General features: G+C 35.3%; 1 long non-coding RNA gene across 1 annotated transcript; it reads left to right on the forward strand.

Annotated features, from left to right (window-relative positions):
* Positions 1 to 4,663: 4,663 nt before the first annotated feature.
* LOC104899460 (uncharacterized) lies at positions 4,664 to 8,114 on the forward strand. The gene is made up of 3 exons (XR_790956.4): positions 4,664 to 5,706; positions 5,856 to 6,106; positions 7,855 to 8,114. It is a non-coding gene; the product is annotated as an uncharacterized LOC104899460 (long non-coding RNA).
* The last annotated feature ends 2,159 nt before the right edge of the window (positions 8,115 to 10,273 follow it).

Raw genomic sequence — 10,273 nt, forward strand, 5'->3', positions numbered from 1 at the left:
AAGACTCGTATTAAATGTATCGACATTATCAAAAAACTTGTAGGTAACAACAATTCTCAACTATATATGGGCTGCGAAATTTTATTAGGGTCAATATAAAGAAGTGTATTTAGGTTTTGGGTGTTGCTAAGCTAGAATTCCACAAGTATAATTAGGTTCCGTGTACTTATCGACCTGTATAGGCTGCTTTCAAAAATCTCTATTTTTTTTTAACGTTAGCAAGGTAGGTGTCTAACTCCCCTGACCAGGGTTGTTAAATTTTGCAGCTTAAAGAAGCAGCCCAAGTTCTCGTACCTACTCATGCATAGTGCACAACAAAACTTAAGTTAGCAAGTGCGAAGAAACTAATTGTATAAGTGACCGTGTAGATTCTTAATATTGCTTCCGCGATTTCCAGATCGGTAGGATTTTCAAACATCATCACTCAATCCTTTTCAATTGCATGAGCTCTGAGCCAAACTAAATGTCGAAGAACTTATGTGACATGAATCCCTTTCTTCTCAAGTTCCTTTTTATGGAATTATACCATAGCATATTAGAAACTAGTATTAAAGAGTTATAAATATCATTCTTAGTTAATGTAATTCAATTCGTCATGACTTACAATCTCTTCTTCAAAATATATATATCCTCATCGTCGTCCTTGATAGCTTGTATTCTTTTTCAATGACTTCTCTTGATTTTTTTTACTTTGCTCCTTCATATGACATTGCTCTTTCTTTGTTAGTATATACATTTATTTAATTTATAAAAATGGCCAAAATATTATAATACTACCTGAAACTCGGGACTAGTAAAATATCTTGTGAAATTCTCCCAATCATCTTAAGTTATCTAAGGATATCTCCATGATCTTGTTTGCCTTAACTTTCCAGATGCTTTGTACAGCCACACCTTTCTGATTCTAGTTTTGAAAGCTCTCCATCGATTAGAGGCCCTCCCTAAGATACATGCTTTACATTTCTCTAGTTTTTCAAATCCTTTCTACATATTTGTTTATTACTACAACATATATACATAAGCTCATAGTCAAATAGTTTTGTGGTAGTATTAGTTTAAGTTAAAATAAGCTTACCGTGATGAACTCGTACAGTTCATTCTTCAATTCCTTTGGAACATTACTTCGCTTCTTGTAATTTATGACTACACATTCTCGAACCATTACACCAATGTAAGTGGAAAGAGTAGTGTGATTTTCCCATCTTGGTACTTTATGTATAGGATGCCATTTGATCAACCGGGTTTATGGTTCCATCTTGAATTGTCCTTCCCACCTTTGCAAGTATAGTGCGACCCCTCTCATTTTCACGTCTAATCTTTTCAGCATCTGATGCTTCATCTTATGGATCCGAGGCTAAGTGTCTTTATATAGGATTATTTGCTTTTTTTAGGCATTACCTATAAAATGCAAGAGCCACACCACAAGACCCACATTAAGAGAATTATAGTAGAATATCTTGTTGGCTCATTCATAATTATGTTAAAAGGCATAACTGTTGTTTATAAATAAATTAAAAATCCAATAAATAGATGTGGATCCACGTAATATAAGAAAATAAACAGTTCCAGAACTCTAACAATATAACTGTATGCGAAAAGAATCATAGTAAAAAGTGCTAAAAATAAAAAGCACAAATGTATTCTATAAACATATGCAGAGAATATTTGTAAAAGCAATAGTGTAACCAACAACCTAACATTTAGGAAATGCAAAATCTAATACAAACTTTATATATTGTTAACATATTTGATAAAAGCACACCTCATTTATGTCAAATACTTTATTTTACGACGACGCTTCTGCGAGATCCCCTGATCAATGTTTTCTTCTACATACAACCCTTCGTCGTATTCATTTCGTACATAAGTCGAGGATTCACCATTGTCATCAGTCTCAAATTGTACCTTATTCATCAAAAACCCGTCCTCCATCACAATATCTCCTTCATAGTCATCAACTGTATGTCGAGAATGTGGTGATATAACTACATATATAATTTCTCTTATCAGATGGATCAGTCACATAAAACACTTTTTTAGCATGAAAGGATCTTCCTCATGACCAATTTTAACGTTGATCTTGAACCTCTTTGACTGTGTGCATTTGTATGGATCATCCTCCCTGGACAGTAAGTAGAACCTTCTCATGTCTAGGTTTAAATAAAACAATTTTTCATCAATATGAATGACATTATCCATGGATTCAAATATTGTTGGTTTAGTTTCAGTGGCTGGTATGATGTAGGAAAGAACCCACTTCATCCTTGCAAGCTTATGTGCCTCTGTGAGGGCTGGATGGTTGTTAGTAGTGTGTGATCTAAGCTTTTCCTTCTTAAGTAGCCTGAAAATAGTGTTGTATGGAACCTTAAGGTACCCTACAAATACCCTCACAATTGACCTGTAGCTTAGGGGGCATGACTGGAACCATTCCTCAGCATAATTTATGGTCTTTCTTCCACAATTGCCTTTTCTCTTTGAGGTCACATCAAGTGGAACATCTTGATCCTTGCATTTTTGTGCAAGTTCCCAAATTCTATGGATAGTAGTTCTATGTATCCCAAATTATGTAGAAAGTTTTCTTTCTATGCCCAAGATAACTACAAAAATGGCCAAAGAGACTACCTATAGGAGACCGGTTGAGGTTACTAACCCATTTCCTAAATGTAGGAAACCATTGATTATCTAAAACCAGTCTCTTAAGTTTAACTATTTGACTAATAAAAAAAAGTTGTTGTGAAATAAGAGACTGCTTCCAAGTAAAACCGGTTTCCTTAAAATATTGTATTTTTTTAATTCAATTTTTTTCAACATAATACACGCTTATACGTATATATTCTTCTTGTGAAGATATAAGAGACTACTTCTAATTTGAACCGATTTCCTAAAAATAATAATTTTAAAATTTAATATATTTTCAATTAATAATAATGCAGTATAAGTTATATATATAAATTTATTTACTTTTAAAATTACGTAACAAATACAATAGAAAAAAAACTACCTCTCCTAATATTATTGTCTATGCATCGTGGTTAATAGAACCACCTCTCAAAAGAACAAAAACAAAAACAAGAAAGCTCGCTCGTAAAAATCTTCCATCTACGGAAAATCAACGAGCAGAATCTCCTCGTTCGTCCTCAATCCCTATCTGATACTTCTAACTTTTCATTTCTCCTACTCTGATCTCTCTACTCTATCTACGGAAATCATAAGGTATGTTCTTGATTCGATTTTAGGGTTTTGAGTTTCGACTATTCTTTAATCTCGCATGTTTGCTTAATTCTGCTCGTTAATTTTCCTTCGATATTTATGTTAATTTGAGCTTTCAATCTCAAGTTGTTCGACGAAAGTTCGTTTATTTACTGTTAAACCCTAATTTCGTCTAAAGCTAGCACATTTTTGTAGTTCCTTGTGCTTAATTTGTCGCATTTTTTTGTGGGACTTTTGGGATGTAATGCTTATGACGTTCTTGAAAAGATAAGTCCAAATCCAGTAGGAAGCGGTGAGGAGGTGACGACTATCTCAGAACACAGCAAAAAAAATGTTGGCTTGTACTTGTGTGCGAAAGGATATTATCTTGCCATGCTTTGTGATATCTATCAAAAATGCAAAACTCAAAAGCTCGCATTTAAAATTGTGTTGGTCTACTTGCCCTTTAATCAACCTATTACCCCACAGGCTTGAATGGAGAATGTTAACACTTTGCTGCAGAAGCATAAGATAAGCTCATCTTGGTGGCGTTTTCCCTACACCAACTCTGTAACCTGCAGGCTGCACCGACTTACTATCCCGCGAGATCCTGATAGGCTGATGATCATAGGAGCCCATGATGAATTCGTTGAACCTATTGGAGAAAAGGTGATCAAAAAGCACGGAATTGATGCATAGCCATTCTTCAGAGAGCACCTTATTGAAAGATAATTGAACAGGTTGAATGATCTGACCTTTGAGTCATTGTTTGCTTTTGGGCCCAAGGACTTCTTTTATCAGGGCATGGGAATGGATAAGAGATTTCTATCAGAACTCCAGGGCAAGAACATATTTCTTTTTCTTGAGTATCCTGGTGACGCATGCTTTCTTTATCAACAATTAATATGGCATGAGCAGTTGAAAAAAAACAATCCTGATTTTGAACATATTTCTTTTTTATTATTGTTGTTTCGTGTTTTGCGTTACTCAGTACTCACCAATTGATTCGGCTGGCTCTGTGTTCATTTTCACATATTAGATTAGGTTTTTCAACTTTATAAGTCAATTTCGTTGGCTATTGTTTGGGTGTTGAGAAATTAAGGGTTTTGCTTAGAAGTTAGACATGGTATGAATGTTGAGAAATTGCCACAATTAGAAGGTTAATTTAGGAGTATTAAATATGCTAGAGAAAGGCTTTATGACATGGATGCTTAGCCAACTCGATCTAGGTCCTGGTTTGTGTGCTTTTAGTTACAGTTCTTTAGAGGTAGGTTGGCTATCTATCTCGGGTCACTCAATGTTGCCTGGGAAAGTATGACTCCCTCTTGGCCTTTGCTATTATCTCTTGGTGCTATAGAAGCTTTCTGAACTATATCATCTCTTGGCCTTCGCTATCATCTCTTAGGGCCGATATCCCCTTTGCTTCAACAGTTCTTGATGTTGCCCATCTGCGAAGTCCACTGATTGTTGCAAAGAAATCCTGAAATGAAAGAAAATATTATCATCAGAAACTAGATCAAAATGGCTTGAAAGCTTTTTAAGTAGCTATTAGAAGTTTCATCAAGTTAAAACTCTACTGAATGTGACAAGTGGTGTTTGGTGCAATAGTATTTCAAGTTATATACAGTGGTTGAGGTAGAACTGGTGAAATATATGCATTGGGTGATTCTGCTACCATAGTCCAGCGCAAAGTCATGGTAATTTTCTAAAGCCAACTTCTACACCTTAAGAAAAATTATTCACAATACAAGGTTAATTAATGATTTTCAATATTCACTATGCAGTAATCTCATATTTATCCCTTGCAGAACTTTGCTTTCTAAAATATGTTATCTTTTGATGATTTGTGGAACTAGATTTTCCGTGAATAGAATCTTGTATATAGTCCTGTTCTGTAATCCATGTTTCTTACATGATGCTGTTTTCTCTGTTAGTGGGAGTGCTGGTGGCGGTATTCTGGCTTATTCAGATTCAAAGCCATACAACGCCGAAAATGTAGTAGCTACACTTGAAGCTGAAATCAAGAGAAAGAAGGTAGTGGTGCTTGGAACTGGTTGGGCTGGATACAGTTTCTTGAAGAACCTGAAGAATCCTTCATATGATGTTCATGTCATCAGTCCTCGTAATTACTACCAAGTGTCAACGTTGGAATCGTTGAAATCCGTATTATATGTGAACCAATTCGCAAGATGGTTAAGAAGGTAAGGGAACAGGATTTTTGAGAATGCCTAGCTGGTAAAATATCTAAGAAATTAGAACACTTTTGCTACTGTCTGGGTTCTGATACTTTGCTTCTCTATCTCTTTCCAGAAAGATGTTAGTATTAGTTACTGGGAAGCTGAATGTCTTGGTATAGATCCTATAAACAAGAAAGTGAATTGTCGGTCAACTCATGATGTTGCTCTGAGCGATAAAGCTTATTTTTCTGTGGACTATGACTACCTTGTCATCGCTATTGGAGCTCGCTCCAACACATTCAACACCCCTGGGGTGGAGGAGAATGCCCATTTCTTGAAGGTATATATCGACTGATGCAGTCTCTTTATGATAAATCTGCGGTATGAACAACTACTTTGCTCTGTTTGCTCAAACTTTTTAGCTTAGTAAGTCTAGTTTATTATCTCATAGTGAAAGTTATATATGAAGTAGTTGATCCCCAATTGCAGGAGGTGGAGGATGCTCAAAAGATCTGTCAGAGTATAATTGATTGTTTTGTGAAGGTCGCCCTCCCAACACTTAGTGAGGATTAGAGGAAGAGAATTCTTCATTTTGTTGTTGTTGGTGGTGGCCCAACTGGTGTTGAGTTTGCTGCAGAACTTCATGATTTTGTGAATGAAGATTTAGTAAAATTGTATCCCAAGGTGAAGGAGCTTGTCAAAATAACACTGCTGGAGGCAACAGTTCATATATTGAATATGTGAGATCTTCCTCTTACATTTTTCCTTTCTCTGTTTATGTTAATTAAATTTGCCGGATGCCATTTGTTCAACAATTTTTTTTGTCTAATGGAAAATGACATACACTAGTGGAAAAATGAAGAAGGGCTGCGCTAAAAAAGGCATGTAGGGCTGCGCTTTTTGACAGCAGCCCTTTCAGTAGCAGCCCTTCACTTTTTAAGTAGGGCTGCGCTAGAAAAGCGCAGCCCTTAAGCTAGAAGGGCTGCGCTAGTTAGGAAAAAGCGCAGCCCTTCTAGCCCAGAAGGGCTGCGCTAGTTAAGAAAAAGCGCAGCCCTTCTGGGCTAGAAGGGCTGCGCTTTTTCCTAACTAGCGCAGCCCTTCCTACCAAAAAAAAAAATAAAAAAAAAAAAATTTTTTTTGTCATTTTTTTACTCATAATCTCACATTTTCTGAAATTAAACAGAAGAGAAGAGAAACGAAACGAAAATACTAAACCCAAAACAATAAAAAGAATGAAACGAAAATGAAAAAAAGGAACAAAAACTAATATACAAAGAGAAGTATACAATAAGTATACAAGAAGTATACAAGAACATTAATCAAAACAAAGATGAAAATACAAGAAATTATATAGAAAGAGAAGTATACAAGAACATTAATCAAAATAAACAAAGAGAAGCATACAAGAATAACATTAATCAAAATAAACAAAGAGAAGTATACAAGAACATTAATCAAAACAAAGAGAAGTATACAAGAACATTAATCAAAACATATAAACAAAGAGAAGTATACAAGAACATTATAGATCTGAAAATACAAGAACTACAACCTAATAATGTTTAAATACATAAAACAAAACCCAAATACATAATTTAAGAGAAAAAAAAATTTCGGAAAAACTTAAAATGGGTATTTGGAGGCTTAAACGAACTCGGATGGCTTAAAAAGCCTAAACGTCACGACGTAGCGGTGAGTTTGACTCGTTGGCTCATTCCGCTTCCGAACAGGTATCACAATAGGCAATCGGACTCCGTCGCCATGTTTAGTGCAAATCATTTCAAGGTTTTTGTCGCAAATGTTTATGGGAGATTTTGAGAGAGAAGAGAGGATGAGAGAGAAGAAAGGATGAGAGAGAAGGAGGAAAGGAATAATGAGGGACGTGAGAGAGGAGAGAGAATGAGGGATAATATATTTGACGAATCCCCGCTCAATATTTCAAAGCCCGCGATTCCAAAATTTCAAATTTTTTCAGGAAGGGCTGCGCTTTTTTAAAAAAGCGCAGCCCTACTAAGCAGAAGGGCTGCGCTTTTCCTTCACTTAGTAGGGCTGCGCTTTTTTAAAAGCGCAGCCCTTCTTACCTACAGAAGGGCTGCGCTTATTTAAAAAAGCGCAGCCCTACTAGTGAAGGGCTGCGCTTTTTTAAATAAGCGCAGCCCTTCTGCTTAGTAGGGCTGCGCTTTTTTAAATAAGCGCAGCCCTTCACTAGTAGGGCTGCGCTTTTACGAAAAGCGCAGCCCTTCCTGCGCAGCCCTTTATGTTTTTTCCCCTAGTGATAATTCTCTATGAATTTTAAATAACTTGGTTATTTTCTTGACATCTCACTGTTATCTTTTTTTTAAGACACATCTCACTTTTATCAAACTATAGTTTATAAAGGATTTCCAAAGTCAGTGAAACTGGACAAAGGACAAGCATGTTGAAACCATAGCAGACTGATTCCTATGCTTTTTGTGATTTATTAATGCTTTGATCTACTTATTTGTAGGTTTGATAAAAGAATCACAACATTTGCGGAGGAGAAGTTCCTCAGGGATGGTATCAAATACGAGACGATGGAGATTGAAGACAATGGTCAAGTTTCAGTTGTACATATTATTTGCTCAACTTAGAATTTTAATTTTCGTAGGTATTATTAGATTATAGAAATTTTATTTTTAAGACATTAATTATTGGAATAAATTGATGATTTGGCTAGTGAAATTGATTTTGTATGTAAATTAAATATAGCAAATATTTTTTACATTATTAATAAAGTAAGCAGGAATTTTTGTTTCATAATATTACTATTATTAATGTGGTTATTTATAGATTAGTTTTTTTTAAAGGCGTATATACAAGGAATCGCAAATACAGGAGCAGATAATGTATGTATATTGTAACATTTTAATTAAAAAAAAATGTAATACACCTAAGAAACCGGTTGTGGTTCATAACTGGTTTCAAAGGGTAAGGTAAGGAGACTGGTTATAAATGTTAACTGGTCTCCTAACCTCTTTTTACAATATATGTACACTTATCTAAGAGACTTGTTTTACCTATCAACCGGTCTCCTAAATAAACAAAGAAACCAGACATTATAACCGGTCTCTTAACCTAGGACACCTGTGAGATGGAGATGTGTTATAGTCTGGTTTCCTAGGCCTTTTTTGTAGTAGTGTATCACCATTTTTTAGTTAAGAGAGCTTCTCCACTAAGTGTCTTTTCTTCCTTCGAGTTGATTTTTCTTTCATTTTTGGGCCCTTAATTGTAACCTTTGTTGTTTCTTGCATTGCATGTTGTTGAATGTCTGCTGCCACATCTTCTAAATCAGTGGTCTCATCAAGCAAAGCATGCCATCCCTCCTCTAACAACTGATCAACACTGAAGAACTCATCCTCTTGTTGATTCTACATTTTACCCCTAGTAGATTTGGAAATGAAGAAGATGATTTTTTTTCTAATATAGGGATGGTAATGAACAAATTAGTGTTGTATTTTCTGTAAGTATGGGGGTTAAATTTTTTGGGATTACACTCTTTTAAACTATTGGTGGTTTTTGTGTTTGGTGAACATTAATGGCTGCCTCTTTGGGGTCGTCTTCATATAGGGATGTTAACATAATGTCCAATTGTAGGTTGTGATGGGATAAATTATATTTTGGAGGTAAAATTTTCCTTATTAATTTTTTGACATTGATGTGCATAATCAGAATTTTTTTTTTCTGTTTTAGAGGTAAGATTTTCCTCAAAAACTAAAAGCCACGCAACTAATGAAAAAAAACTGCTACAACTTTTGGGTAAAATGTTTTCCAGGGAAATTACCCCTCCACGAGCTAGTTGTACTAGCGCAAAAAAAAAAAAAAAACCAAGGGGTCACGTGGGTTTTGTTTCTCACAGAAAATTTTGGAGGTGTCGAAATTCTCACTCCAACTCCACCATTACTTTTGGTCCCCACCACCTAATTAATTCTCTCTCCAATACTTTAATCACCCCTTAAGAAAAATTACCTCGCAATCCACAATTCTCTCTCCTCCAAAACAGTCAGCCCAATCAACTTTTTTCTCTCTCCCTCACGCATTGAACTTGTTCTTTGGAAATCACGACATTCTAGGATTACATTAAAAACTATATTTGAAGGGTGACAATATATGTATAACGGTCACTATATGTCATATGTATTCGAGTTGTTTTTATTTTTTTGTCCATTAAAGCTAAAATTGAAGAAGATTACCAAGAGAATCAAGAAAACGACACTGAGCAACTAAGCCTGCAAAACTATGAGAAAATATCTTAGTGAACATGTGTTATATCATAATAACACATCTATCACATGTTTAAAGAAATTAGTCAAGAAAAAATAATATTTACTATTTCCGTATCATGGTGACCCTCTGCTATATCATAGTGACCTTCTGTTGTATCATAATAACCAACACAACCCTCTGCTATATCAAAGTGACCCTCTGTTGTATCATAGTAACCAACATATACACTTTTGGGAAAAAATAGTGTGGAATCGGCAAATAATCGAACTAAAATTTTGAATAACAAAAACTCCATGAACGATGATACTGAGGAGAGTGAAAAAGAAGATAGAGAGAGAAAAAAAAAGTAGCGTGAAAGGGGTGGGGAAGAAGGGGGTAAGTAGGGATGACAATCCAATCCGAATCCGATCCTAGTCTGCTCCGATCCAAAGGAAAAAATCCGAGTTGACTCCGACAAAAAAGTAATCCGACTACGACTCCGTTTAAAAAATCCGACTCCAAGTCCGAGGAGGGTCGGAGTCAGATCTCATAAAATAATTCGACATCCGAATCCGACTCCGACTTTCAGTCAATCAATCCTTTTTTCTTATTTATGTAATGTATTATCTATGTATAATCTGACTTCGACTTTCAACCAATTGTATTATATAGGATTTTCCCAT

This window comes from Beta vulgaris, chromosome 7, assembly GCF_026745355.1.
Source record: "Beta vulgaris subsp. vulgaris cultivar EL10 chromosome 7, EL10.2, whole genome shotgun sequence".
NCBI lineage: Eukaryota > Viridiplantae > Streptophyta > Magnoliopsida > Caryophyllales > Amaranthaceae > Beta > Beta vulgaris.